The sequence below is a fragment of the Sphaeramia orbicularis genome, chromosome 13 (genome assembly GCF_902148855.1).
Source record: "Sphaeramia orbicularis chromosome 13, fSphaOr1.1, whole genome shotgun sequence".
Classification (NCBI taxonomy): Eukaryota; Metazoa; Chordata; class Actinopteri; order Kurtiformes; family Apogonidae; genus Sphaeramia; species Sphaeramia orbicularis.
The window spans coordinates 35,942,644-35,969,527 of NC_043969.1; the positions used below are offsets into that span (position 1 = coordinate 35,942,644).

Genomic DNA, 26,884 nt, shown 5'->3' on the forward strand with positions numbered 1-26,884 from the left:
CTGTTGTTTCAGATTTGTTATGAACGAGTGCTCCCTCAAGAATTATTCATCGAATCGCTTAATGTCTCTATGTTTTGTATCATATAACGTCCATGAACAAGCCTGTATATGTTTTGTCATGTTGGATTTGTTTCAGAATGACTAAAGTTATGTGAGAACATTGCATCCTGTACCCTTTTATTTTTGGTTTCTCTACATACCCGGGCTTTTCTTTACCGTGCGGAGGAGTTATCGTAAGCTACAGGCTTTCGTTCATCAAGGGAACATTACGCTTTGCACAATCAAAATGTGAGGTCGTGCTTGAGGTTGTGGAAAACAATATCTCTCTTTTGTTCTGCTTTTCAATGTAGGAAACGCTCTCGGGAGGCGCCTCATTCCTGTTATCAGTAAATAAGGGTTATTTTAGAAGTAACCTCTCGATTCAAAGTTTCTGCTGAGTATTGATTTGTATTGTTTGTTTCTTTTCATGTTTTTTTCAGACTTGCTTTAAGGCAGTTCTTTCACTCAATTTAAATAAGTCAAGATCATTTGGTAGACAAATCTTTTTCAAGCTGGTTAGTAGTTACCTTTTTATAGGGCACTTATAGAAATACTCTGAAATTCAACCTTTTCAAATTTGACGTGTTATTGGAGGACCTAACGAGACTTCATTCCTTCTGTGAAATTTTTCAAATTTTTTTATTATGTAGAAAATCGAGGTAAATGAAGTTACCATATTTGGTTCCTTACCCATAAGAGGCAAAAACAAAAAACAAAATCCAAATATACATTAAAAAATACAAGAAAAACACATGTAAGGTGAAAGGAACATGTATGGTAGATAGGCTGTCAAAATTAACGTATTAACACGGATTAATCCATCATCATGATTAATCTGATTAAAAATTTAAACGCAATTATCCATCGCAGCACAGATTGACTCTGAATGTCTCGCATTTGGGGCAGTTTGTCCAAGTAGAGATAGCGCCGAACACGGGCAAATGGATAGATGATCTGGTAGTGACAGGCAGCATATCCAACCCATAAAGATGGAAGACGATAAACAGCATATCGGCCCTCTGGATGGAAATATGAGGGCAAAAAAAACAAAACAAAAAAAAAAACAAGATGGAACAGTCGACTGACAAAGTATTATACACACTCTGCAGGAAGGAGTTTTCTTTTCACCAAAGCACTTCCATCTTAAAATACCACATTAATGCAAAACATACGTTAGTCAGGATTCTGCTAGCACTTCAGCTAACGTATCGCCCAGCTTGCGACAAACACATTAAGAGCATATACAGGGTTATTCAAAAAGAATGAACCGATTTCATTACGCAATGTTTTAATAAGGAAAAGCAATAGAAAACTCCAGCCAAGTCACAAGTATTCTACTCACAATTACTTTATTTCCTGCCTTACAAGCGTTCAATGTGTCCACCACCTGCAGCACAGACAACATCAATGCGATAAGAGGCGCATATCAGCATATCACGATCCACTGAGTTGATCGCTGTTGTTATTCGATGTTTAAGGTCATCGAGGCAGCCATTCATAACTTAGAAAACTCCTCTTTCAAATGGCCACTGACTCATTCCATGATGATGCTTGACAACTGAAGCAATGCGTCATGAAATCGGTTCATTCTTTTTAAATAACCCTGTATATTCCTTTCTTTCTTGAGTCTGTTTGCTCATGCAACATGACACGCGGGTATTATAGATTAAAAATGAATGATATTTACTCGTGATTAATCGAAATTAATCCACAGCAACATTGTGATTAATCTGATTAAAATTTAATCGTCTGACAGCATGAATTTTAGAACATTAGACCAACATAAGTGCTGATCCAGACACCTGTCCACATCCACATTATCCCTTTGAACATCATTCCTTACATTAGTACCACTTCATGGTACCTAACAAAGCAGGTACACTCACTGTTCATGCAGAGGTGGACCTTACAGACCCTGTAGACCACATTGCTCAAAAAGTTATGGAAGAATTTGATGAAATTTTTAGGAAATGTTGATACTGACACAAGGAACAAATGATTACATTTTGGTGGTGATTGGGGGGGGGGACTGATCTGCCTTGGCGGTGGTCTGCGCTCTCTGAGTGCTTTTCTAGTTACTTCTGTGAAATTTTTCAGAATTTTTTAATGATATATAGAAAATCAAGGTGAAAGAAGTAGGTTCCTTACAAAAAAAATACATGAAAAACACATGTAAGTTGAAAGGAAAATGTATTTTAGAACATTAGAACATCAATTTTAGAACATTAGACCAACATAAGTGCTGATCCAGACCCCTGTCCACATTCACATTATCCCTTTGAACATCATTCCTTACATTAGTACCATTACTTCATGGTACTGAACAAAGCAGGTACACTCACATGCAGAGGTGGACCCTACAGACCCTGTAGACCACACTGGACATGAGATCGGTGACTCATTCCGTGAGTTTCCATGACAACTTTTAGTCCTGGTTTAAACTGATTAATGGTTAGATCCTATTTCAGATGCCCATGTAAACACCTTATTCCAGTTGAAAAAGAAAAGTTCGGATTAAATTTAAACCCGATTAAAGTCACTGGTTTAACCCACTTCTGAATCCGGTCTAAATTATTCCTCGGACATGTAAACCCTTTATTCCGTTTGGACTTTATTCCTTCCATTCTGCACATGCTCGTTGTCTTGTCCTGTCGTGATGACGCACTCATTCTGCGCTGGCGGAAGAATATGCAATGCAGTCTAGTCAACCCAAACCGTTCCAGTGGGCTATTCTGATGGGATCTACCAGCCTGGCAAACCCTGAAGGAAGAGTTCACCACTTGTTTTTTATTAATTCATTTGTCATGCACTAATGAGTTCGATAAGTGGGCAAATCAGTTTGCACTGCAGTGCACTGATTGCCTTGTTCTCGCAGCCCTTCCGTTAGCTTAGCTCAGCTTAGCATAATCGCTTCATTCCTATGGTCAGACGTAGCCAGGCTTTTATAGGTGATTTGTAGTATTTTATGAGTAATTTTGTGAAATTCAGTTCTCCCTAATCATTACTTTAGTCCGCTGGGGTCAATATGATCACAAATTGAGGCTCAAATCATGGCCATGTGACTTACTGCACTAATAAAATCTTGGGAAATAAAAACTAATGCAAAGCTAAAACGGTAAAGCAAAGCTAGTTTAGCGCATGCATCCCTTCCAACAAAAAGATTTTCCAACTTCCGTCAACACAACAGTCCCAAGATTGTATGAGTGCAGTAAGTCGCGGATCTAAAGAAATAATTAGGGAGAATCGGATTTCACAAAATCAATTACAAAAGACAACAAATCACCTTTAAAAAACTGGCTACGTGCTACTATGGAAATGCAGTGACTATGCTAAGCTAAGCTAACAGAAGGTCTGCGAGAATCGAATAAACGTTTCTCATGTAAACCTTTATTCGGGTTTAACATTTCCATGGACAGAACAGAAAGTACTTTAGCTCCGAATGAATTTCTTCTGGAAAAATAAATCGGATTTAAAAAACATCATGTAACCGTACCCATTGCTGTCACTGTAACTGTTGCTTTCACTGTCTTGTCGTGTGTGGAAATTACCAAAAATAGTCACTTCCTCAATAGAGCAGTATCATGACTTAAAGGACAGGTGTCAAACATGCGGCCTGGGGCCAAAACTGGCCCGCGGGATGAATTTGCAAAGTGCCAGTTAGGGCATCAAACTCAAAAATAATTTCATAATAACCTATAAATAATGACAACACCAGTTTTTACTCTTTGATTTAGCGCAAAAAACATTAAATTATGAAAATGTTTACATTAACAAACTATCCTTGAACAATAAAATGTGAATAACCTGAACAAATATGAACAACCTGAAATCTCTGAAGAAAATTAAGCGCAATTTTAACAATATTCTGCCTGTTGCTAAATGTTTTGTGCCTTTGTAGATCTGACCTGTAATGCATATGTATAAATGATAAGTCAAGGCATAATATTGATAAAATTGTACTTATATTTCTTAAAAAATGTCATTTTTTCAGGTTATTCACATCCTTTTTGTTTGGATAGTTTGTAAATGTAATATTGGTATAATTGAATGTTATTTTTGCAATAAAACAATTTGGAGTTGTCATTATTTATTGGTTATCATACGATTTGACTGGTCCAGCCCACTTCAGATTAAATTGGGCTGAATGTGGCCCCCGGAAGAAAATGAGTTTGACACCCCTGACTTAAAGCTACTAATAATAAGGATGCCATGAATGTCTGATAGTGATTTGAAGACAAAAATAGTCACTTGGCTGTTCAAGGGTTAAATTGCCATATCAGTGTTCGCTATGTAATACGACGATTTCTAAAGCAGTCGTAACACGCAGAGGTTGTAACTGGAGTCAATATTATCATTCAAGCCTTCACAGTAGCTCATGACTCCTCTTAAAGGCTCAGTAAAATCCCTCCGTCACCTTCCTCCCCCTGCTTCCAGCTGATCTAGCTCATACTCATATCAGTCTCACTAGGGTTTAGGTATGTAAATGACCTTATTACACCGCAAATTAAAAGCACATATTATATAGTCTGGGTGTAGACTCAGGATCTGTCACACAAGTTGGAAATAAAACCCTGAGCAACACTGAACCATGTTTTGTTTTCCTCGCTGTGTGACAGAATTTATGGTTTTTAATAATTACACCCATGACTAATGACAGATGAGTAGGATTCATAAGTAGACATCATTACAGCAATTCATTATTGGCACATTTGTTTAAAAATACAGGATTTTTTCCTCCATTTGCACAACATTAATCCCTCAAACCAATCATTTAGCAGACAGAAAAATTAATTATGACTAATCTCCAAGGGGCTGCGGTGGGATTTAACCTCTTCATTTTGACCGGATCGCTGCTATTTTATCATCAGTTTCTACAATTAATTTTTTGTCAATATAAACATTGCATACCTTGTTGGGAAGCTTAGGTTCTCCATATTGAGATACTGAGTTTATTTTATAGTATTCAGCACCAAAACAATTAGTGAAAGAGTTGGATAGCAATTGAAGCTAACGGGACTTTATTTTGATTGTTTTATTTTGAAATTATATTAATTATTTTAAAACTTTTATTTTAATCGGACTCTACTAGAATCTGCCCTACCTTAACCCATAAAGACCCAAATAACCACTGGTGACCAAACTCATCTACTAATATAAAAGGTTAAATAAATTCTGTTCCATTAATTAATTAATTATTGGTGTAAAATGCGGTTTGTCATCTTTTCATGGTCATCAGATATGACCCATTTGGATGTTCAGAGGCTCCGTAGTTACCATGGAAACCCTGTCATCTTCTACAACATTGATTCACCAGTAAAACCTATGGAGTTGGATCAATGACAATGGATAGAGGCACTTAGTTTATGTTTAGTTAATGTGAAATTTTGTTGAAAAAGTTGCATTTTCTTCATTTTTCTCTGTTTCTGATATTGTGACAATTAACTTTAATCTGAGGTTTATGAACATCTGCATAATTTGTGAATTAAATATGGGAAAATACCTGAATTTATTGAAGAAACACAAAATACTATGGATAATATTATTAATCCTGTAAAGCCTGAACAATTAAATCACTGACAGAAAATTCAAGTTCTTTGAAACTGGAGCCTTTATTGGTCTGAACAACCAGAACTTTTTTTTATTTTTTCAAATATCCATTTCCATGTAGGAGTTTCAATTTTGTATCATATTTGATACACCGGGTCTCAATGCTCAAATATTATTATTTTTGAACAAACAAAAACATAACACAACATGTCTAACAAATTGGTAATTCCTTTTCAAAACTGGCAAAGTTCTGCCTCCTTCCTCATTAATGACAGTCTTGTAGTGTGGCTGCAAAGTTATCTTTATATTCATTTGGGCAAAAATCAAATGGATTTCTACAACTTGTTTTAATTCCTGCTTAATTTGTTACATCTATACTAGTTACGTCATGACATTTGCACAAATTTCGAGCCGATTACCTAAAATGTTCAGTTGTTGGTTGTAGTAACAAACACAAATGGTTGAACGGGACAGAGCAGCGCAGTCAACAACCTGGAGGGGGCGGGGCCTGAAGTGGCTCGTTTGCATTTAAAGGGCCAGCGCTCAAAACAACCTTTCTTGTGTCATTACTCAGAAATAGGATTGAAAATGGACCTGTGGAGTTGAATTAATGAAGAATTCAGACCCAGTCATAGCATTTACAGTTCATGTAGACCACAGGGAAATGTTTGAAAATGCATAATTCCATTTAAAAAAAAGCAAAATATCACTCCTTTAACATGTTCATACAGTGGAACAGAATAAAAAAAGAAAAAAATGAAACCCATTAATAGTAATTGTCTGCTTATGAATCTTGGTGAAGAGTTTCTAATGAATTCATGAAGCAAAAGTCAATAATTTCAAAAATTTGTCTAATATCTGTAGTTTCCCGTAGGAGAATTTCATACCTAACGATGCAATTAACTGCACAGACATTCATTCAACGCTGTCATTTTCAGACCAATAAAATAAATGGGTGAGAAGATAAACAGTATTTTAGATCTGTTTCTGAAAGTGACAATGAAATGAGTCTGTCCTTATTATATTCATTATAGTCATTATTGTAATATTCTCACAACAGCAGACATCAAATCTATGAATTACTTCAAGTGTATGACTTCCTTCTATGAGGGAACTTTGGGGATATTTTCTGCACTTTTAAACAGAAAAAAATCAATAATGACTAACTTCTAACAGTACTTGAGTTCATTTAAGCCTAATTTACTTGATAGAATTGCAGGCATAATTTTTGCTTTTCCAGTCATCACTTGGGGTCTATTATTCAGTTTCCCTATAACTCACAGGTGGCAAACATGTGGCCCGTGGCCCAAAATCGGCCCGCCAAAGAAACCCAGAATTTGTGAACTGTAAAATTACACAGGAAATTTTAGCAATCATTTTAGTTCAGAGGCCACATTCAGACCAATATGATCTAAAGTGGGTCGGATCAGTAAAATACTATCATAATGACCTATAAATAATGACAACTTCATACTTTTCTCTGTGTTTTACTGTAAAAAAAAAGTAAAATTACATGAAAACGTTCACATTTACAAACTATCCTTTCACAAAAAATGTGAATTACCTGAACAAATATGACCAACCTGAAATGTTTTAAAAGAGGTAAGTGTAATTTTAACAATGTTCTGCCTGTTATTAAATGTTTTGTGTATTTGTAGATCCAATGTGATCTGTAAATTGTAATATACATGAGTCAGTAGTGGCTTTTCCATTGAACATCTGTGCAAAACTTTACCCATATTTACTAAATGTCAAAAAAACAGAAGTGCGTAATGTTGGCTTTTCCATTAAATCACAAATGCGATGGTTTGTTTATTATCGCGAGATGACACAACAAGTCATGCCATAAACATGGTGACAAATGTAAATATGGTGTTGATTTATAGATATATTCATTATTATTATATATTACCCCTCTACCCGTACTAAACTAAAAAATTATTCGGTTTCCTGGTGTGTCCACACATACCGCAACATGCTTCTATTAAAACTCTTCTTCTTCACTTGTTATAACATCTGTCAACATCCGTCTTTTTTTTTTTTTTTTTTTTATATATGCGTGACTCTAGTTGCGGAAAAAAGTCTTACCATTGCAGTTTTGCGTGATATACCAATTTCGCTACACCCGAAAAACCACCTCTTGCCAGAGCAAAAACACTTCGGCAAAACTGTAATTTTTTCATTAGGCTAAATTTATGTACGACTTATATTCGCATAATTTGAGGGTCCATGGAAAAGTGACTAATGAGAAGCTGAGGCAAAATATTGTAAAAAATTACAATTATTACCCCGGCCCCCTAAAGGGCAGGCAAGGGGTATTATTTTAGGCTTTCTTTCTGTCTTTCTTTCTTTCTTTCTTAACACTTTAGCGGCAAAACTACTGGTTGAATTCATACCAAATTGGGTTTATAGATTGCCAGTGACCCAAAATAGATGTGATTATATTTTGGGAAAAGTAGGTCAATATTCACATTTTTTATGAATTTTTTTATTCTTTTTTTCCCCCCATTTACTTATAATGGCCTATAAAAACATCAATTTGTTTCAGTTTACTTCAGACTTGGCACATATATAGAGGCAATTGATATGCTGACATCAGCACATGCATAGACATGATGACATCAGCTGGATCGATGCCAAAATAAGATACAATACATGCGAAGAGTGGGGTTTGTTGTGCCTGGAACCACGTGTTTATATCAAAACATTTCAGGTTGATTATGTTATTCACATTTTAAGGAAGTTTTGCAGAGGTAAACATTTTCACTATGTAATTTGCCCTTTTTCATTGTAATCCTTTTACTGGTCCGGCCCACTTCAGATCATAATGGGCTGTATGTGGCCCCTGAACTCAAATGAGTTCGACACCGCTGCTATAACCGGTTGTACTTGTCTTTCTGCGGACTTCTGTTGTTAAACATGCAACGTGACACGGACCGTTAAAACAGGAGAATAAGTGTGAATGTAATTTGTCACTGTTCAACCAGTTGTTGGCCCGCTGGAGTCGTCGTGTCCCCTGGTCTCTCTCATTTCTCTGGGAGATTACAGTATTATGGTCCTCATTTATATAATCCTGTCAATGGGATACACCCCTCCTTCTCTACACTACCCCCAAAATGAAGTTCATAGAAACTGCAGCATGTAATCAGTTAGGATACAGTAGCTCAACAGCTTATGAGACTTATGTTGTGTTGCAAGAAGGTCATGGACCTTATGCTGGGATTGATTACACCAGTATTGTGTCTTTCTCGAGGATTTCGACCTCTGCCAGTGAATCTTCAACAATGTGCATTTCCACTCCTCAGTTATGCATCCAAAGCTTTATAACAGAACTGCATTTACACTTAAGGTGCATTATTATAGCTAATCTAGTACTTACACACCCTAGTACTAATTTGGGGCGACTTTCAAATGAATTTTTCTCTAAATCTAACCTTTCGCAAGTGATTTATCATCATTTATTCTAATAATATCCTCTGAAATCTAAGCTTTTTTAAGTGATTTATCACTATTTATTCTAATATATATTATCCTCTGTGTTTGTATTTTTCACTGTAAATCATGTAATTTCCTGTATTTATCCACTGTTCATGTAGATGTGAATAAAAGCTTAGAGTGAATTCAAAGGTTATTATATCAAAACAGGAACAACTGAAGAAAAAGTGACTTTTACCGCAAAATATATCATTAATTAAACATAAAAACAAGCGTCTACATCCACTATCATTTAGTCAAACTACAAGGATTTTTCTGGTGAATCAATGTTGTAGAAGTTGGTGTTTCCACGTTCACTACAGAGCCTCTGAACGTCCAAATGAGTCATATCTGATGACCATGAAAAGATGAGAAACAACATTTTATTTTAGTTTTTTACATGTATTGATAGGATTAATGGTTCAAAAGTTATTAAACATTTTAGATCAGTAGATGCTTTGGGTCACATGCAATTGTTTAGATCTTTGTAAGTTAAGGTTGCTGCACAAACAAACAAACAAAAAAAAAAAAAAATTTGATTTGTGGTTGGATTGTGTTCTTTATGTCTGAATGAGTAAAAAAAAAAAAAAAAAAAAAAAAAAAATCCCTTTTCAATAGTCCCTACATGTGTTTGTATTGGATGTTTATTAGCATACAGTATATGTTCTCTGCTTAACGATCTTGCCAGCAACTTCCAGATGTTTCTAATCCTTGTTTTTCCTGCTGCCTCCTGTTTCCTAATCTCCCTTCCAAACTTATTTTGGAGCCTCTTTTTACATGCATGATCGCCAGACTTGTGAAAAGTAGGTACGACACAAAACAATAGATTTTCTCATCAAAATGAAAAAGGATTGGGAATTTATTTATTGGCAGGAATCTTAAGCAATGCACTAAAGGAAACGAATTGAGCTAAATGTCTATAAGAGGACAAATCTGAGGAAAAGGGGGAAGGTGGGGAGATGGAACAAAGTGAGACATCTTCATCCAGATTTTTTTTTTCTTTTTTCTTTTTTTTGAAAAAAAAAAGGAAATATAGGCTTTGACACAGAAGATATATCAAGACAGACAGAGTTCAAGGGGGCTTTGCATTAATCTCACGTTGTAATGACAGTTTAAGGTTTTGGTATTCTGATGATTCCAGGATTGGGTTTAAACTGCTTTCATTTTGTTTGCTGGTCTTTAATCTTCTAACCCTGCGTCTTAATCAGAACTCGGAGCAGGTTTTTAATCTCGCATGAATGAGGCCGCGGATTATGGGCCTCTGACCTTGCCATGCCGCACAGCTGCTTCCTCTTCAAATCAAGTCTCTTTTCCTATGTAGCTTGCAGAGGAGGATAATCTTACTTTTTGCACTACAATACTCCAAAATCCAAAACTGTGCATAACAGACACAAACACAGAAGAAGAATCCTAATTTATCGAGAGGCAAATTCAGAAATAGATCCCATTCATAATGTCTGTGGAACGTGTCGGTATGTGAAGGTGACGCCTGTTTCGACAAGCATCAACTTGAGGATTTTCTCCAGATGTGTGCATTACAGCGGAGGGAGATGATATCTAATGTCTGTGGCATATCATCTAATCCGTTTGACTTTTAGAAGCAACACTACTTGTGGAGTTTAGAGCCGCAGCTTTGTGTGCGTGTGTGTGTGTGTGAGTCGACTCCTCAAAGATAGGTATGAGTTTTATTAGTTGCTTCAGGGTCGGTGGTGTAATTACCACTTCAACCTTGAGGATTGTGTTCTAAGGAACACACAATGAGATTGCTTTTTTTTTTTTTTTTACCCTCCATTCACTCTCCCCAAGTACAAGAGTAGCTACTTTAGAGGGCACAAAATAAGGCGAAGAACTGTACCAACAATTTAGATCATTAAGCATCAAAACTGTAGAATTTAGAATGAAAAGCAAAAATAACTGAAGCGACAAGCGAGAAAACTTTTTTTTATATTGATCTGAGATGATTGACACATGCACCTACAGTATGTGTCAGGGGTGTCAAGCTCATTTTAGTTCAGGGGCCACATTCAGCTTAATTTGATCTGAAGTGGGCCGAACTAGTAAAATTATAATATAATAATGTATAAATAATGTCAACTCCAAACTTTTCTCTACGTTTCAGAGCAGGGGTCTCAAACATGCGGCCCGGGGGCCAAATGCGGCCCGCCAAAGGTTCCAATGTGGCCCTTGGGATGAATTTGCAAAGTGCAAAAATTCCACAGTCAAGGCTGTGGAACTCATTTTAGTTCAGGTTCCACATACAGACCAATCTGATCTACAGTCAAATAATAACAGCAGAATAACCGACAAAAAAGAACAACTCCATATTTTCTTGTCTGTTTGATGTGAAAAAAATTACATTGTGCCTATAAATAATGACAACTTCAATTTTTTTTCTGTTTTAGTCCAAAAATAACATTAAATTCTGAAAATATTTACATTTACAAACTATCCTGTAACAATGCAATGTGAATAACCTGAACAAATATGAACAACCTGAAATGTCTAAAGAAAATTGGCACAATTTTAACAATTTTCTGCCTTTTCTTAATGTTTAGTGTCTTTGTAGATCTGATACATCATGCACATGTAGAAATGATAAGTTGAGGCATAATATTGTTAAAATTGCACTTATTTTTCTTCAGAAATTTCAGTTGTTTCAGGTTTTCATATCTTTTTTGTTTGGATAGTTTATAAAAGTAAGTATTTTCATAATTGAATGGTTTTTTTTTTTTGCACTAAAAGACAAAAATTTGGAGTTGTCATTATTTATAGGTTATAGGTTGTTATTATTTTATTGGGCCGGCCCACTGGAGATCAAATCTGGCTGAATGTGGCCCCTGAACTAAAATGAGTTTGAGACCCCTGTTTTAGAGTGAAAAAAAGTAAAATTACATCATTAAAATGTTTGCATCTACAAACTATCCTTTCAAACAAAGTGAATAATATGAACAAACTGAAAAAAAAAAAGTGTAATTTTAACAAGTACATTATAACTTAGAGATCACAGTGGATCTACAAATACACAAAACATTTAGTGAAAGGTAGAATATTATTAAAATTGCACTTCACCTCTCTTAAGGCTTTTCAGATTGTTCATATTTGTTCAGGTTATTCAAATATTTTTTGCAATATTATACTTTGTTTTAGTGCAAATACATGAAAACATTTACATTTACAAAGAGAAAAATTTGGAGTTGTGAGTATTTATAGGTTATTATGGCCCACTTGAGATTGAATTAGTCTGAATGTGGAACCTGAACTAAAATGATTAACATCTTAGTGTAATTTTTGCATTTCACAAATTCATCCCAAGGGCCGGACTGGACCCTTTGGCGGGCCGGATTTGGCCCCCGGGCCGCATGTTTGACACCTGTGGTATATGTCAACATTAAACTGACCTGGACAAGTGATGATAGAAAACACTGCAAACGGCGACAGTTTTCACATGATTCAGAATGAAATATTTGCTTTAGATATTGAAGTTTTATGATGAACTGTTTCAGTATTAAGTAGTTATTGTTTTAACATAGGATTCTTTTGTTTTAATCTGTTTTACTTCAATAACGTTAATAGTGAGTTCTCATTTCACGTACAGTAGTAGGTTTTGAATAACTGGAAATATTGTTTTTTGTGTCGCAGTCATGTGAAGAGCTGGACAAGATACTACACGGCCTAAAAACAAATATTTCTAGTTATTCAAAACCTACTACTGTACGTGAAATGATGCAGTTTTTGGGTTTGATTACGTACAAGAACTTTTCACATATTGAGGCCATAATGCACCATAAATAAGGTTAGCCCGGTGGATGTACAAATATTGACTCCATCGACTGGTGGGAAAGTAACTTCGGTGTTGACAGTTTTATCGCCTGCACATCATGAACTGCTTATAGTTCTTTTCTGAGCAGGCACAGTGACTCGGATGAATCATTGAAGTTTTATTTTCCATAGTTTCATCGCTTTATCAGTGGTTTCCAACCTTTTTTGGCTCCTGACCCTATTTTAACATCACAATTTTCTGGCGACCCCAGACATTCAAAACAAACTTTTTTTTTTTGCTAAAATTTATTTGATGTTGATCATGTAATAGTTTGCTATACTATGTTGCAAATAAACATTAATTTTAGACGACCTTTAGTCTATATAATGTATATTATTATGGACGTAGGCAGAAAAGCCAGGTGTAGATTACTGCACAAAGTGAGAATTTGATTTTCCTTGGTCAGGATATGTACAGTCAGTCCAGCTTGGATTTACAAGGCTGACAATTACTGAACAAACAAGAACTCAAACTATGAATTATGAAAGAGCTGCAGCATCTGAAACTGACCATAATGAACATTTGACAGATAAACAGTACCACAGTGCTTCAGTTTCAGCTTCACAGTTTGTCATGTCTTTTATGGATTGGGATTGTCTCTGTCAAATCACCATGTATTTTTAATTAGTAAGTTTTTATTTTTAGCAGTTACTAGAAATTTCCGGCGACCCCAAGGTTGAAAAACACTGGCCTAACTGGTACCTCAACAGTACCTTCACTTTAACCAATCTGGAGGCAACTAACATTAAATGTACAAGAATATAATAATATATATAATATATATATAAAAAGTTCAATATGGAATGTAGCACCTTAAATAAGTAAATAATTTACTTTTATCACAACTGCATTTAAAAAAAAATATTAATGTAAAGTACTCAAGTCCAGATTTAAGTGTCATTTTAAGCTCATTTACATTTGTCTAAAACAGTAGTGTATCATTTTAATTCTCATTTTAATTCAGGGGCCTCAGACAGCCCAAAATGATCTCCAGTGGGCCAGATTAATAAAATAACATAACTTAAAAATAATGTCAACTCCAAACATTTGTCTGACTTTTAGAGTGATTTTTTTTTTTTTTTTTTTTTAAATAAAAATTGCATTTACATTATAATTACTTAAACTATCTCTTAAAAATATAAATAACATGAACCTGAAATTTCTTAAGAAAAACAACTAACTTTAACAACACTGTGCCTCAATTTATCATTTACACATGTGCATTACAACTTACAGATGACAGTGGCTCTACAGATGCACAAAACAGGCATAATAGTGTTAAAATTGCACTTATTCCTCTTAAGACATTTCAGGTTGTTCATACTTTTCCAGGTTATTCAGATTTTTTTGTGAAAGAATACTTTGCAAATGTAATATATTCATATAATTTTACTTTTTTTCAGTGAAACAAAGAATAAATAAAAATTTGGAGTTATTTATAGGTTATTGTGACAGTATTTTAGTGGTCTGACCCACTTGAGATCACAGGTGTCTGTATGTGGAACCTGAACTATAATGATTTTGACATCCTTGACTGTTAATTTCTTCAGTGTAATTTTTGCATTTCACAATTTCATCCCACGGGCTGGAGTGGACTCTTTGGAGGTCTGATTTTTGCCCTCAGGCTGTATGTTTGACACCCCTTAGACTTTGATCACAGCTAAGTTTGCTCTGTTCAAATCAGGTCTAGTGGCCGTACACTCGAGGCCTTTTTGAGAATCCTCTTTTTCGGCTAAATTTTACGTAGCTTAGATCCATTTACACCCCGAGTCTGCCTTTATTTCAACCCTGATTTACATTAATACAATAATTTACAGTATACTTAGTAGAAATACTGCAGATTTTTAACTGGAAAAATCCTAACATACAAGGGACCCTAAGTTCAGGTCAGATGCATCATGATCTGAAATCTTGAGTTATGGCCAGAAGCATGTTTTGTGAGATCAAAGCAACCATGAACTTTGGTCAACTAATCCTTTAAGTTCATCGTCAAGTCCGAGTGAACTTTTGCACTAAATTTGAAGACATTCCCATAAAATATTTTGTGTTTTCATATTTTAAACATAAAAAAGATCAATGAAGAAATGCACAAAACTGATTCTAGAGATGCACTAATGGAATGAAACATTTTCCATTATTACACTGAAAAAAATCAAAAATCTTACCAAGTGTATTTTTCTCATTTCTAATAAACATATCTCATCACACTTAAAATAAGACAATCACCTAAAGAGTAATTTTTCATTGAGATATAAGACCTTATTTTTAAGACAATAGATCTTGAAATCTTACTGAGATAATTTTCACTTGTTCCATTGGCAGAATTCTTTTTCTTAATTCAAGATTTTTTTTTTTTTGCTTAATTCAAGCAAAAAATCTGCCAATGGAACAAGTGAAAATGATCTCAGTAAGTTTCTTGATATAAGATTTCAAGATCTATTGTCTAAAAATAAGTTCTGATACCTCACTGAAAAGTTACTCTTAGGTGTTTATGTCTTATTTTAAGTGTGATGAGATATTTTGACAAGAAATGACAAAATATACTTGGTAAGATTTAGATTTTTTGCAGTGTAGGACAGGGTTTGATACTGACCCAACAACTTTGCAAACGAAAGGAACAAACACGAAATATCTAGATGACTTTCAGACCGCCAAGTTATACTGTTATTCGCAAACAGATTCAGAGCCAATCTCAGTTTTCTTTAAGATCCTTTCATTTATTTTTATCATTTTAAAAGATGATCTGGTGACTGAAAGCCCTGCTATCTGCTAAAATGATGATCATTTTCTTACTCAAACCACTCAGGGATCTCTCGTGCCCTATGGATGGGGTCAACGTCCTGGGAAAGACCACTCCCATCAGGGCTTCCCTTCAGATTCGTCACCTATGGGTCGTCACCAGCCGGCCCAGTTACTGGAGCTGTACTTCCACCTACTGGTCAGATTGTTGTACTGTATATCAACAAGGCAGCAACACACTGAAATGAAGAACTAAGTGGTACAGAAAAGCTTTATTTAAATCTAATCCATGAAACGTTTAATATAAATACTCATGCAGACATACCACATAAAAGAATGCCACTGATATGCGCTGCGGATTAATGTGCAACACTGCTTGGAAAAAAAAAAACATACAAGGACAGCCTTAATCTAAATTCCTACTATACTTCTGCATAAGGCACATTTTGCATAATTATGCTCCCCTGTAACACTGTTTTCATACGCATTACAGCTGTCTTCCATTAAGTTCAACTGTGAACCGACATGATATTAATGCTGTTAAGAGGCTACGTTAGCTATAACAATGCTATTTAATTTACTTGAATGAGTTCTGTTAGTGCTATACATGTAAAATCATGGAAAACGGTATAGTGGTGAAATAATACAGTACGAGTTCATGATGACAGGACTAAAATGAAAGAAGATTCTTACTTTCACAACTATGTGGTTCTTCAGATGAGTCAGGTGAGCATGCAAAGAGAATCAAAACACGGTCAGGTTATGGATTTTCCCTGAGAGAGAAAAAAACCCTAACTTACCGCTGGAGGATTGTAGGAAATACCTGAAAACTGTTTGCACCTTTGAAATGGTCAACACTGAATTTTGTTACTACAGTGAAAAGAGTTTAAGATACTGCAGGAAAATTCTGACGCTGTAAGTGAATGAAGGTACTGATATCAGGCAGAAATCAGTGAGATAAAGTATATGATCCCAAAAGGAGGGTTACAGTATATAATCAAAACTGCAGCTTTTGCCCTTGGTCTGCAGGGTCAGAAGTAGCAGTAGAGTTGAACGTCATTTAAAAGCTGTTCATGTCCAGACAGGTGTTGAACAGAGGAGGGACGGGGCAGCTCTGAGGAGGAGACGGCCGGCCTCCTCTGTCTGTGCACCAGTCTGTGCTTCTGTGTTTTCAGCGGCGGCCGTGGGTGGCCCGGGCGGGTCGCACTCCGATGAACAACTCACCATTTCAACACTGATGCGGGAGTCGTCTCCTTTGACCGAGTGGCCAGAGGACGAGAGTGGGAAGTCTGGTGAGGACAGCTTGGCAAGTATCTGCATTGTGGTCTTCATCAGAGCCAAACTCGACGCTGAAGCCCTTATATAAACTGCAGAGGCTTTGTCGCGTGGCCTCCAAGTTTTGCTCTAACTCGCTTCGTTCCTGCAGCAGCAACTCTTTCTCAGTTTTCTGCAGAATAGAGTTGACATCACAGGTCAGACACCACGTCAGCCCATCACCAAAACGGCTTCTTTAGGACATAAAATAGGAATTAATGTGACACTGTAATGATATCACATACACATTGTGAAGCTTTTTACAAAATATTGGACTCACAATCCTCTATCGACATAAAGGTGATGATTGTAAATAAGTACTCTTATTCTACTACATTTCACGTCTCAGAAGCAAATACTATTTTGTCTGACAGCTTTTATTACTTTACATATTGCAGTTATTCATCCCCTCTCTGTTCTGTGAAAACAACATATCTCCAAACATTGACTTAGGGACATTTTGGTGCACAATGACTACTTTTACATTTACTTCACAACATTTTGCTGATTATATGTACATATTTTACTTGTGGTACGGAATGGATAACTTTACTATATGTAATAGAGTATCACAGCACAATGTGGAAGTACTTTGAAAGAAGGACTAAGTAAGCATCATTATTTCTGCCTGAGGCTCTAGTTGTGTTGTGTAATTAACTAGTCAACATACTGGGTAACCTGTGAAAAAAGTATGATGATCGTGCTCAACATGAAGACAAATTTCCAGTGAACACCACTAGACGTCAGTAAAGCCCACTTTATTTCTAGCAGCCAAAACTTCAGTCATAATAATCTCCAATTTCTCTTCAGTACAGAACAGGAGATAGAACATGCATGTTAGCACATCTGCGAGGGACATTACCAAAGCTTTGATTTCACATTCTAGCTGATTTATGCCATCTAGCTTCCTCTTCCTGCACGCCTGCGCAGCCACACGGTTTTTTACTTCGCCGACGCACATCATGGACAAATTCCAGCTGATCCTGAGTCAGCTGATGGTTTCTCAGAAGCTGCTGGAAGGCACTCCGGCTCAGAGTAGAGATCTGCTCCACTGGGAATGGGAGCTGGATCTGCAGAGCAAAGGCATTAAGGATTATTCATTTTACTTAATACCATCAGGTTTCAATAAAAATAAGTTGTCAATCATAACAACCTCTGCTGCTCTTTTGTTGTTGGCCTCAGTGTCTCCATCTGTGTCCAGTTCTGAATCATCTCCTGAGTTGAGTGAGGAGGACACGCACGGGCTCTTAGCAGACTGGACAGGCAGTCGGTGTTTGACACCCTGGTCGTCACCTGTTCCCAGGTCTCTGAGGAAGGGACAGTCTCCAACGCTGGAGCTCAGGTCCAGCTGTTTCAGCCAATGAAAGTCTGAGGCTTTCGCCAGCTTGACTTGGTCCACGGGATCCAAGGGGAGTGGTTGAGCCTGAGATGGGCATAGGTCAGACCAAAATCCCTTAGCCAGATGTTCTGCTACCTCCCTCTCAACGCTGCTTCTTTCCCAAATCCCTCTTCATGGCTTAGAGCAGTGAGTGCGCGTCTGAAAGATCACCTGACATTTCTCTGCTCAAGGCCAGCCTTGGTCTGATCTAACAACTCACTGCAATCTTCTGTTCCTGATGTGCCAAGTGGACATGAACTCGGGTTAGTGTTGGTTTCAGCACGAGTGTCTCCACTGTCTGTTTAAGATCTCTGCCGGCTGGCTCAATGAGGTCTGGTAGATTTACATCCCCTGGGGCTGACAGCTCACAGGGTAGGCCACACTCTGCCAAACTCAACTCACTTGATTACACACATCTCCTATCTCCTAAAATATTTCTTTCGCAGAACTGAGCCGGATGATCTTCTTTAGTGGAGTCTGAACATTGTAGGACAACATGGGCAGGACACCACTTGCCGCTAACTCGAGAGATAAGGGGGTCATTTGTGGTCCGCAGTTTTCCAGAGAGAAGTGTCTTCCCTGCTGTTCATCCTGGCTCTGTGAGTTCTGAGGACACTGTGAAGGGAAATCCGTTTGTTCATTACCTCCTGAGGGCACTGAGCTGTGAGTCTCAAATGATTCTTGCTGGCTGCTCTCTATACCGGAGCCAAAACTGGCAGTGGGATGCTGACTCTGACAACAGGCTAGCTTGACCTCCTGTGCGGTTCTTTTGCCTTCAGAAAATTTTGGGATGATGAAATCAAAGCATGCCGACTCCAAGTTGTGAAATCCTAAAAACTCAGCACTGCTGTGATGGCGTGAATGTTTTCTTTGGTGAAGAGCAGCTTTGATGTGTAGGCAAACTGAAGTAAAGGTTCAAACCCCCTATAGTCACCTGTGAAAAGAAAAGATACAGCAAACTGTAGAGCATTAAAAAGTCACGGTGTGAGTAAAAATGCACACTTTGTAGGTTTTGTCCCAACACCATACTACAGAGCTCAGTGGGAACAGCACATTTCTAAAACATTAAAGCTGGGAGAAAAGTAATACTACATTCAAATATGCAGGTTGACAAACATTATGCCAACACAATACAGCTATTTATTCACCTCTAAAATATACACATCAGAAAGAGTAGTGACAGTTCATTAAATTAAACTCAAGCACCCTCTGACTAATGAATGCTATATTACACAACACAATGAAAATGTTTCACCTGATGAAATACATTGCTTTTTTAAAAAAATAAACACAAATCCCATTAGTTTTCATAATGCTTAAAGAAAGATGTTTATGGTCTGAAGACACCAAGTGATGTAAATGTTCAGGTGGTCATTTACCCAATTCTTCCTGTAAGACTGAAGCTGTGCAACATTAAGGTTTTGGTGTCATGTTTTGTGTCACAAGATGTGCCACATTTTGCTATTTAGGACAAGTCAAGACTGCAGGCAAGACAGTCCGGCCCCCAAAACCCTATTCTTCCTCAGCCGGGCTGTTGTAATGTATGCTATATGTGGTTTTGCACTGTCCTGATGAAATATGCATGGGTGTCCCTGTAAAGTTGCTGTCCTAAAGGCAGTGTGTGTTAGTCCAAAAAGTCAGTGTACTTTTCAGATTTAATGGTGCATTGCAGAAGTCAAATGACCTTTGTCAGCCACAATGGCACAGCCCAGACCATTCCAGACCCTGGCTTCTGATTTGCTGATATCATTCTGGATGCTGGTTTTGTTCTTTAGTCTAGAGTCGAGAGCATATGATATCCACTTCTTCCAAAACAGACAAGTTCATAAATAGTATCAACTAAAGTAGTTTAACTTACTCATAAATCACAACTTAAACCTACATTTTGGAAAGTGGGGGACAACTTGGAGAACGAGTGTTGAATTAAACTGGCTGGTGTCCAGTTGATAACACATTCTCTGCAATAGATCACACCCCTCTTGACATTTATGATGACATGATTTGTACTCATGGTTTTGGAGATGCAGAGGATCGGTGATATTACTACCTCCTGGCATCAGACATATAATAATATAACATGGCCAGATGCCTTGAGCAATACATAAACTCATTTCAGTAAAGCTTTGCACTATGTTATAGAGCTAACAAAGCTGGTCACGGCTAAAATTTGACATTTGTACACTAACATCATAGTACAGGCATGCAAACAAGAGATGAGTTTTAATTAACAGTAACTGATTTATAGTTTGTCAGTGTTTTCATATGTTAGTACAGTTTATTGTATAGTTTAACATTAAGGTCAGCTAGTTACCACGTAATTATAATAATCATTAATATACTTTGTCCTATTTAAGTAGGTTTTTGTTGTCAGTAACTAATGTGATCCATTTGTAGCCCATTGGTAAGGAAGCAATGTTAAAATGTGGGACTGTAGTAAACACCATATTAGAATACTGTTTGTTCGTTGACTGACCACAGGTTGTCAAAACATTATTGACCATTACAGTGTTCTTAAGTTCTTTTGGACTTGGACTTAGGATGAACCTTAAATCTATGTCTAACTACTTTCCACCTTTTCCCTTAGTGTGGAGATTAACCATCACTTTAAAACAGAGGTAGCGTTCATATTTCCAACTACAATAAATTTGTCCACTGAGTTGTGGTCCATCTCAAATTCCTCTGTAGCCAAAAAACAAAAAAACAACAACTGTGGAAGCAGGTAATACAGACGGTATAAGAAGATGGATACCACTATGCAATTTCCCCCTTCAGAGTTTGTTAAGTAGATATGATGTCTTATACTTGTGCTTTGCATTATTCTGTTCAAGATTTATGGCGCCGGGGATTCCGGCAGCCTGTTACGTCTTGTGCTGTTACTGTAACAAAGTAATTTCCCATTGTGTGGATCAATAAAGTCTAATCTAATCTAATCTAATCTAATCTAATATCAGGACATCACATCTACTGTACTACCCATGTGATCAGTTTGTGGGTTTACCACATTTTGGGACACCTATTCATTAGATTACCTTCATTTTTCACTCCACATGTCACAAGTACAAGTCAACAAAATGCAGATTGCATCTGCAGATTGACCAAAAATGCAAAGCAGTAGGGCAATATGATATACAGCAGGTAGAATCAATTTATGGGATAGGATGACATAGTATTTATTGTATATGAAAATGTTAAGAATTAATGTGCAAAATAAATGCAGATTTAAGTGCAAGCAGATAAAATTAATATTTACTAGTGCAATGACTGTCACAGTTTTTTTAACATTACAGAGGCTATTTAAAAACATACATATACATGATTTTAGCATGGATCGGTATCATGAAATCTAGACTTAGAACAACCGAAATGATCTTTGGGAGCATGCATTAGATGTACACTTTAAGGCTTTAATTTGTCTTACACCCCGCAGATTAACATGGAGGGTCAGGATTCATGACCAACAGTGAACTACAGGGAGATTGAGATGTATGGTTTCACTTTCTGAGGGCTACCACAGTGTCCATTTTCATATTCATTCTGAGTTAACATGAGGCTTCTCTTTAGGCACAGTATGGTCAGAACTGGCATATGTGAATATAACAGCATATTGTACATCATGACACAGATTTTACAAGGTAATCCTAAATCCTAAATGTGGTTCTATCATCTATTAAAGGTGTAACGGTATGCTCGGTTCGCCATGTAAGCCTAACATTTACGGTCATAAGTCTATTACGTACCCGCAGTCGCGCTCCCGGAACAAAAGTTCTAGGTCGTGAACTCTACCCGGAATGTTTTGGCAGCGCACATGCTAGCAAGGTTAGCTCTAAAGTTGTAAACAGTATTCACAAACACGACTAACATTTACTTTAGCGTACTTCCTGCGTCCTGTGTCAGTGATATCTTTGCTCTTACTTTACGGTTCAATAAGCACCAAACTCCCGCTCTTGTTTTTATCCGATAACATCTGAACACACTACCGACCTCACCTTAATTTGACACCAGCCTCGGTGCACTGCTACGCCGGGTAGTACGATTTCATTTGTTACATTTAGAGTAGATGTACACTGTCCCGTGACTTTCGTACGTCCTGAGAGTATCAGAATGAAAGAAACGGTGCAGGTAGAAGAGTATTTACCTATCAGTGACGTTCAGATAAGCTCCAGAGGTGAACGGATACTCAGACTGTATGAAGGTGTCAAGGTGCTTCTGTCTTCAGTGTTGACAGAATGAGAAAGGCAGCGGTACTATACACCATCAGTCCAGGGGTAATCGACTAAACATAATTTAGTGGTTAATTTAGTAGCTTGTTCCCATATTCTGCTATCTTTTAACTTCATTATTTAAGTTTTGAGTGTTTTTCACAGTAGATATTTCAGCTGCTTGAGACAAAACATGTAACTGGTGTCATAAATGTGTGGTGCACCAGTTTCAGAATATTGGTTTTGTCTCTGGAGCTACTACCTGTATTCAAGAAGCTCTTGAAGACCCAGCTCTTCATAGAGCATCTCCTGTCCTAGCACTTTCAAACATTCCATTTTACATGCATTATCATGTCTATTCTGTTGTTTTACTTGGTGTTTTTATTTCACTGTTTTAATTGTACAGCTGCTTTATGTCTTTTTAATCTATCTTGTATTTTAGTCAGTCATTTTTCTTTTATTATTCTGTACAACACTGTTTAATTGTACAGCTGTTTCACGTTTTTAATCTATTCTTGTATTTTAGTCAGGCATTTTTCTTTTTATTCTTCTGTACAACACTGTTTTAATTGTACAGCTGTTTTACGTTTTTAATCTATTCTTGTACTTTAGTCAGGCATTTTTCTTTTTATTCTTCTGTACAACACTGTTTTAATTGTACAGCTGTTTTACGTTTTTAATCTATTCTTGTACTTTTCTTTCATTTTTGGTTTTTCCCCTTTAAGTCACTTTGGAAAAAAGCGTCTGCCAAATGCAGTAAATGTAAAATGTAACTAAAGAAAGACCAGATCAAGAGAAAGTGAACATCAGTAAGTTTCACCTATCATTTCTCAAATAGGCTTTTTTTTTGTTTAACCCATAAAGACCTAGTGTTACTTTTATGACAGTTCCCAAATGATTTTTTCTCTCTATTTAACCTTTCTTAAATGATTTATCAGCATTTATTATTGTATTATCTTCTGTATTTTGCATTTTTTTTCATTGAAAATCATGTATTTTCCTATATTTAATTCTCTGATTATGTAGATGTTCATTAAAAACTCAGATTAAAGTTAAAAAAAGAACAATAACTTAACATAAACCAGATGTTTCCCATCCACTGTCATCTGTCAAACTCTATAGGTTACTGGTGAATCAATGTCGCAGAAGATGACGGTGTTTCCACGTTCACTAAGGAGCCTCTGAACATCCAAATGGGTCATATCTGATAACTGTGTAAAGATGATAAGCTGTTTTACACAATTTTCTTTTTTTACGTGTATTGACACGATTTATGATGACAATTAGATAACTGCTTTAGATTTAGACAGAGTTAGCATACTGTTGACATAAATAAAAACAGTCAGGTATGTGATCACAAATCAAAACCTATCAGACTATACCTGCATTTTTTCCCGCAAATCTCAAATTAAACATCTAGTGCAAAGGCCATTTTAGCCATTCACCATTATATTTAAGAATATAAAATGTGTTATTTTAAGGGCATATATGTAACACCATTACTTGTGTTTGTAAATAGTACAGAAACTTAGCTTCTACACTGTACTTAGCAAAAAAAAAAAAGGAAATACAGCAGTAGTTGAATGAGCACTAATAGAGAGAACCCCCCCCCAATAAATCAGGAAAGTAAAACATTATACTACTTTCTAATTGTCACAGCAATTTTCCTTGAACACATACATGAAGTCACCCACACCATCACAAAACTCTTCAAAAGGGAACTGCAACCAATGCACACACTTCCTCTTACTGTTTCTCCTCTTTCCTTCTTGGCGACAGGGAGGGTGGTGTCTTTGTGTGTGCTTTGCCAAGATTTCTGACTATCAGATAGATATTGCAGTGCCGGGAGGAGTAGTGAAGTGATAGGAGCAGCTTTGCTTTTATAATGTTGTGTGATGTTGTTATTGGTTTGATGCACAAACTCACTACCAAAGATCCACACCCCATGAAACACCTCAAACACAGCAAAAAAAAAAAAAAAAAAAAAAAGAAAGGAAAAGAAAAGAAAAGAAAATAAAGGTTTGCTGCAGGTAAATAAACCACTGGACACTGAGAGGGGGTCAGAAGTGAGGACTTAAAGGGATTATTATTGTCTTTTCTGGGGCATATTACATATTTTGTTTTTAACATTGGGCTAATTGTTGATCTTAGCCTTACAGTAAATTCCTGGTGTGTATGACCTGTACATAAGTAAAATTAAAAGTCAGAAAAAGTTAATGAACAGAACAAATAATCAGGTATGTCTGACCTCATCTGGCAACGTGACGAATGGACATTGTTTGGCGAAATTGGTGACCCTGCTGTGGAAGTATTCACTACAGGATGCCAACACAGACCAGTGGGCCCTGAAGCTCTTGTTTTCTACAACCACCGTCACATCACACAGGACATCCCGCTGCCTCTGCTCGTTCAGACATTGGAGAACATGGCGCTGTGTACGGCGGACTGGAAGGTGAACGCTGATGTCCGAGGGGCTTGGAGTGACATTGTTGTTGCCAGATCAGCCTGCGTGAAAGGGAGTTAAATGAGATTCAAGTACAACAGCAGAGGGTGTGCTCCCACTTCTAGGTGTAAAGTGTGATTTTCGACAGTAAATTTCACCTGCTGTCTAGGGAAGAAAACCCAAGCAAGATATCTCAAATAGAAATGACTAAAGTTCATCTAAACACACAAAAAAGAGATTATGAGACTTACTATGAATTAGCTCTGATACTACCTGTTTTAAGTGGTGTAAAGGGTTCTTGAAAAGTACACTTATAAATTTCTCATACATTTTTGTGTGTATTTTTAAGATACATCTCAAGTCTCATGTCTATAAATCTGCAAATTAGGCTTATGTTTGAAGCAATATCTGTTTACACATGAGCTTGTAATATTTGATAAACAATAAGCTTGAAATATCTGATAAATTTCGTTATTGTATGTGCCATTTATACACTAATCACCCATAACATCCTGACCACTAACCGAAGAAGTGATAATAAAATGAATTGTTTTAAAGATTAAAAGATTTTTATTCGAGGTAGACTGATATAATATTAAAAATAATAGAAAAATCACACCAGTTATAATTGCAAGCACTTCAACTAAAATTCAAGCACTTTTCAGACCTTGAAAACACAACATTGATCTTCAACCATTATCAAGAATTTCAGGCATTCGTAGGAACCCTGCATATTGTAATAGATGCTCCATAGGTGGACATCCGGTTGTTGTCCATTATACCACTTTTGGTAGGTACTAACCAATTTACATAAGAAATGCCAAACAAGATCTGAAAATACTCTAAGTCAGTGATTTGGCCATTACAATTTCTCCCTTTTCAAACTTGCTCAGATCCATATTCTTGCCCATTTTGCTGTTTGTCATACATCATCTTTGAGGACTAAATGTTCTCTTGCTCCCTAATATATCCCATCCACTGACATATCCCACTGTAATAAGATAATGAAAACTAATATCATTTTGTTTGTGGTCAGAATGTTATGGCTGATTGGTGTATATTCACTGACAAATATTTATAGTCACGTCCTCAGCCATAGTGTTGAACTGACATCAGTTTATTAAAAAAAACTAATAACTTTTTGACATTTTAGCAGGCGTAGAAAACCCCTAAAAGCTCATATTATATTCTCTTTCTACTGTCATCTTCTGCTCGTCTTTTGTATAAATGTCGCTTATATTCACTTTCTATCTGCTTTCGTTTACTAACTCTAAAAATAGGTTCTTGAACGCAACAATACATTTACTTGCACTGTCTCCATGTCAGTATATTATATACTGGATTTCTTATTATTTAATCATATAGGCCTTTTCTATCGTTCATATATCATATATTTGTAGAATGTACATCATTTAGAGGCATCATGATCAAGATGTTTATTTTAAGCCAACTTTGGCAGTTGAAAATGCTGACTCATGTTTAGTCAAGTTACCAAAAATAGCCTGTTGGACCAGTATATCGATATTAAGATGTAGTTAATAAATGTCGACGTAAAACACCACTAAAAATATCGATATTACTTTTAATTATAAATGACTCTATTGACAATATAAGTAAGTGGAAATATTTAACGGTACAGCCTCGCGCTAGGCCAGTTCGTTAGCGGTTAACTTGCTCCAACTCGCGCACACATCTTCCTGCCTTTAACGGAGAATAACAACAGTCTAAAACTATGGGTAAAACGCATTTTAAGACGCCAGGTGTTCACTGACCTGCCATGTCAGCTCGATAACGGGTATAATTTTTGTACAGCGGTGGTTCTATCCATCCGGAACCACACTTTCCTCTCGTCATGTGACACTTCGGGATGAGGAAAGAGTCCAACTTTCTGCGCATGCTCAGTCGAAACCAGTCAGAAAGACACCACACAA

The 26,884-nt window shown here is 36.6% G+C and overlaps 1 pseudogene; it reads right to left on the minus strand.

Annotated features, from left to right (window-relative positions):
- Nucleotides 1–16,657: 16,657 nt before the first annotated feature.
- On the minus strand, nucleotides 16,658–26,829 carry LOC115431149 (transcription regulator protein BACH1-like; annotated as a pseudogene).
- Between the last annotated feature and the right edge of the window lie 55 nt (nucleotides 26,830–26,884).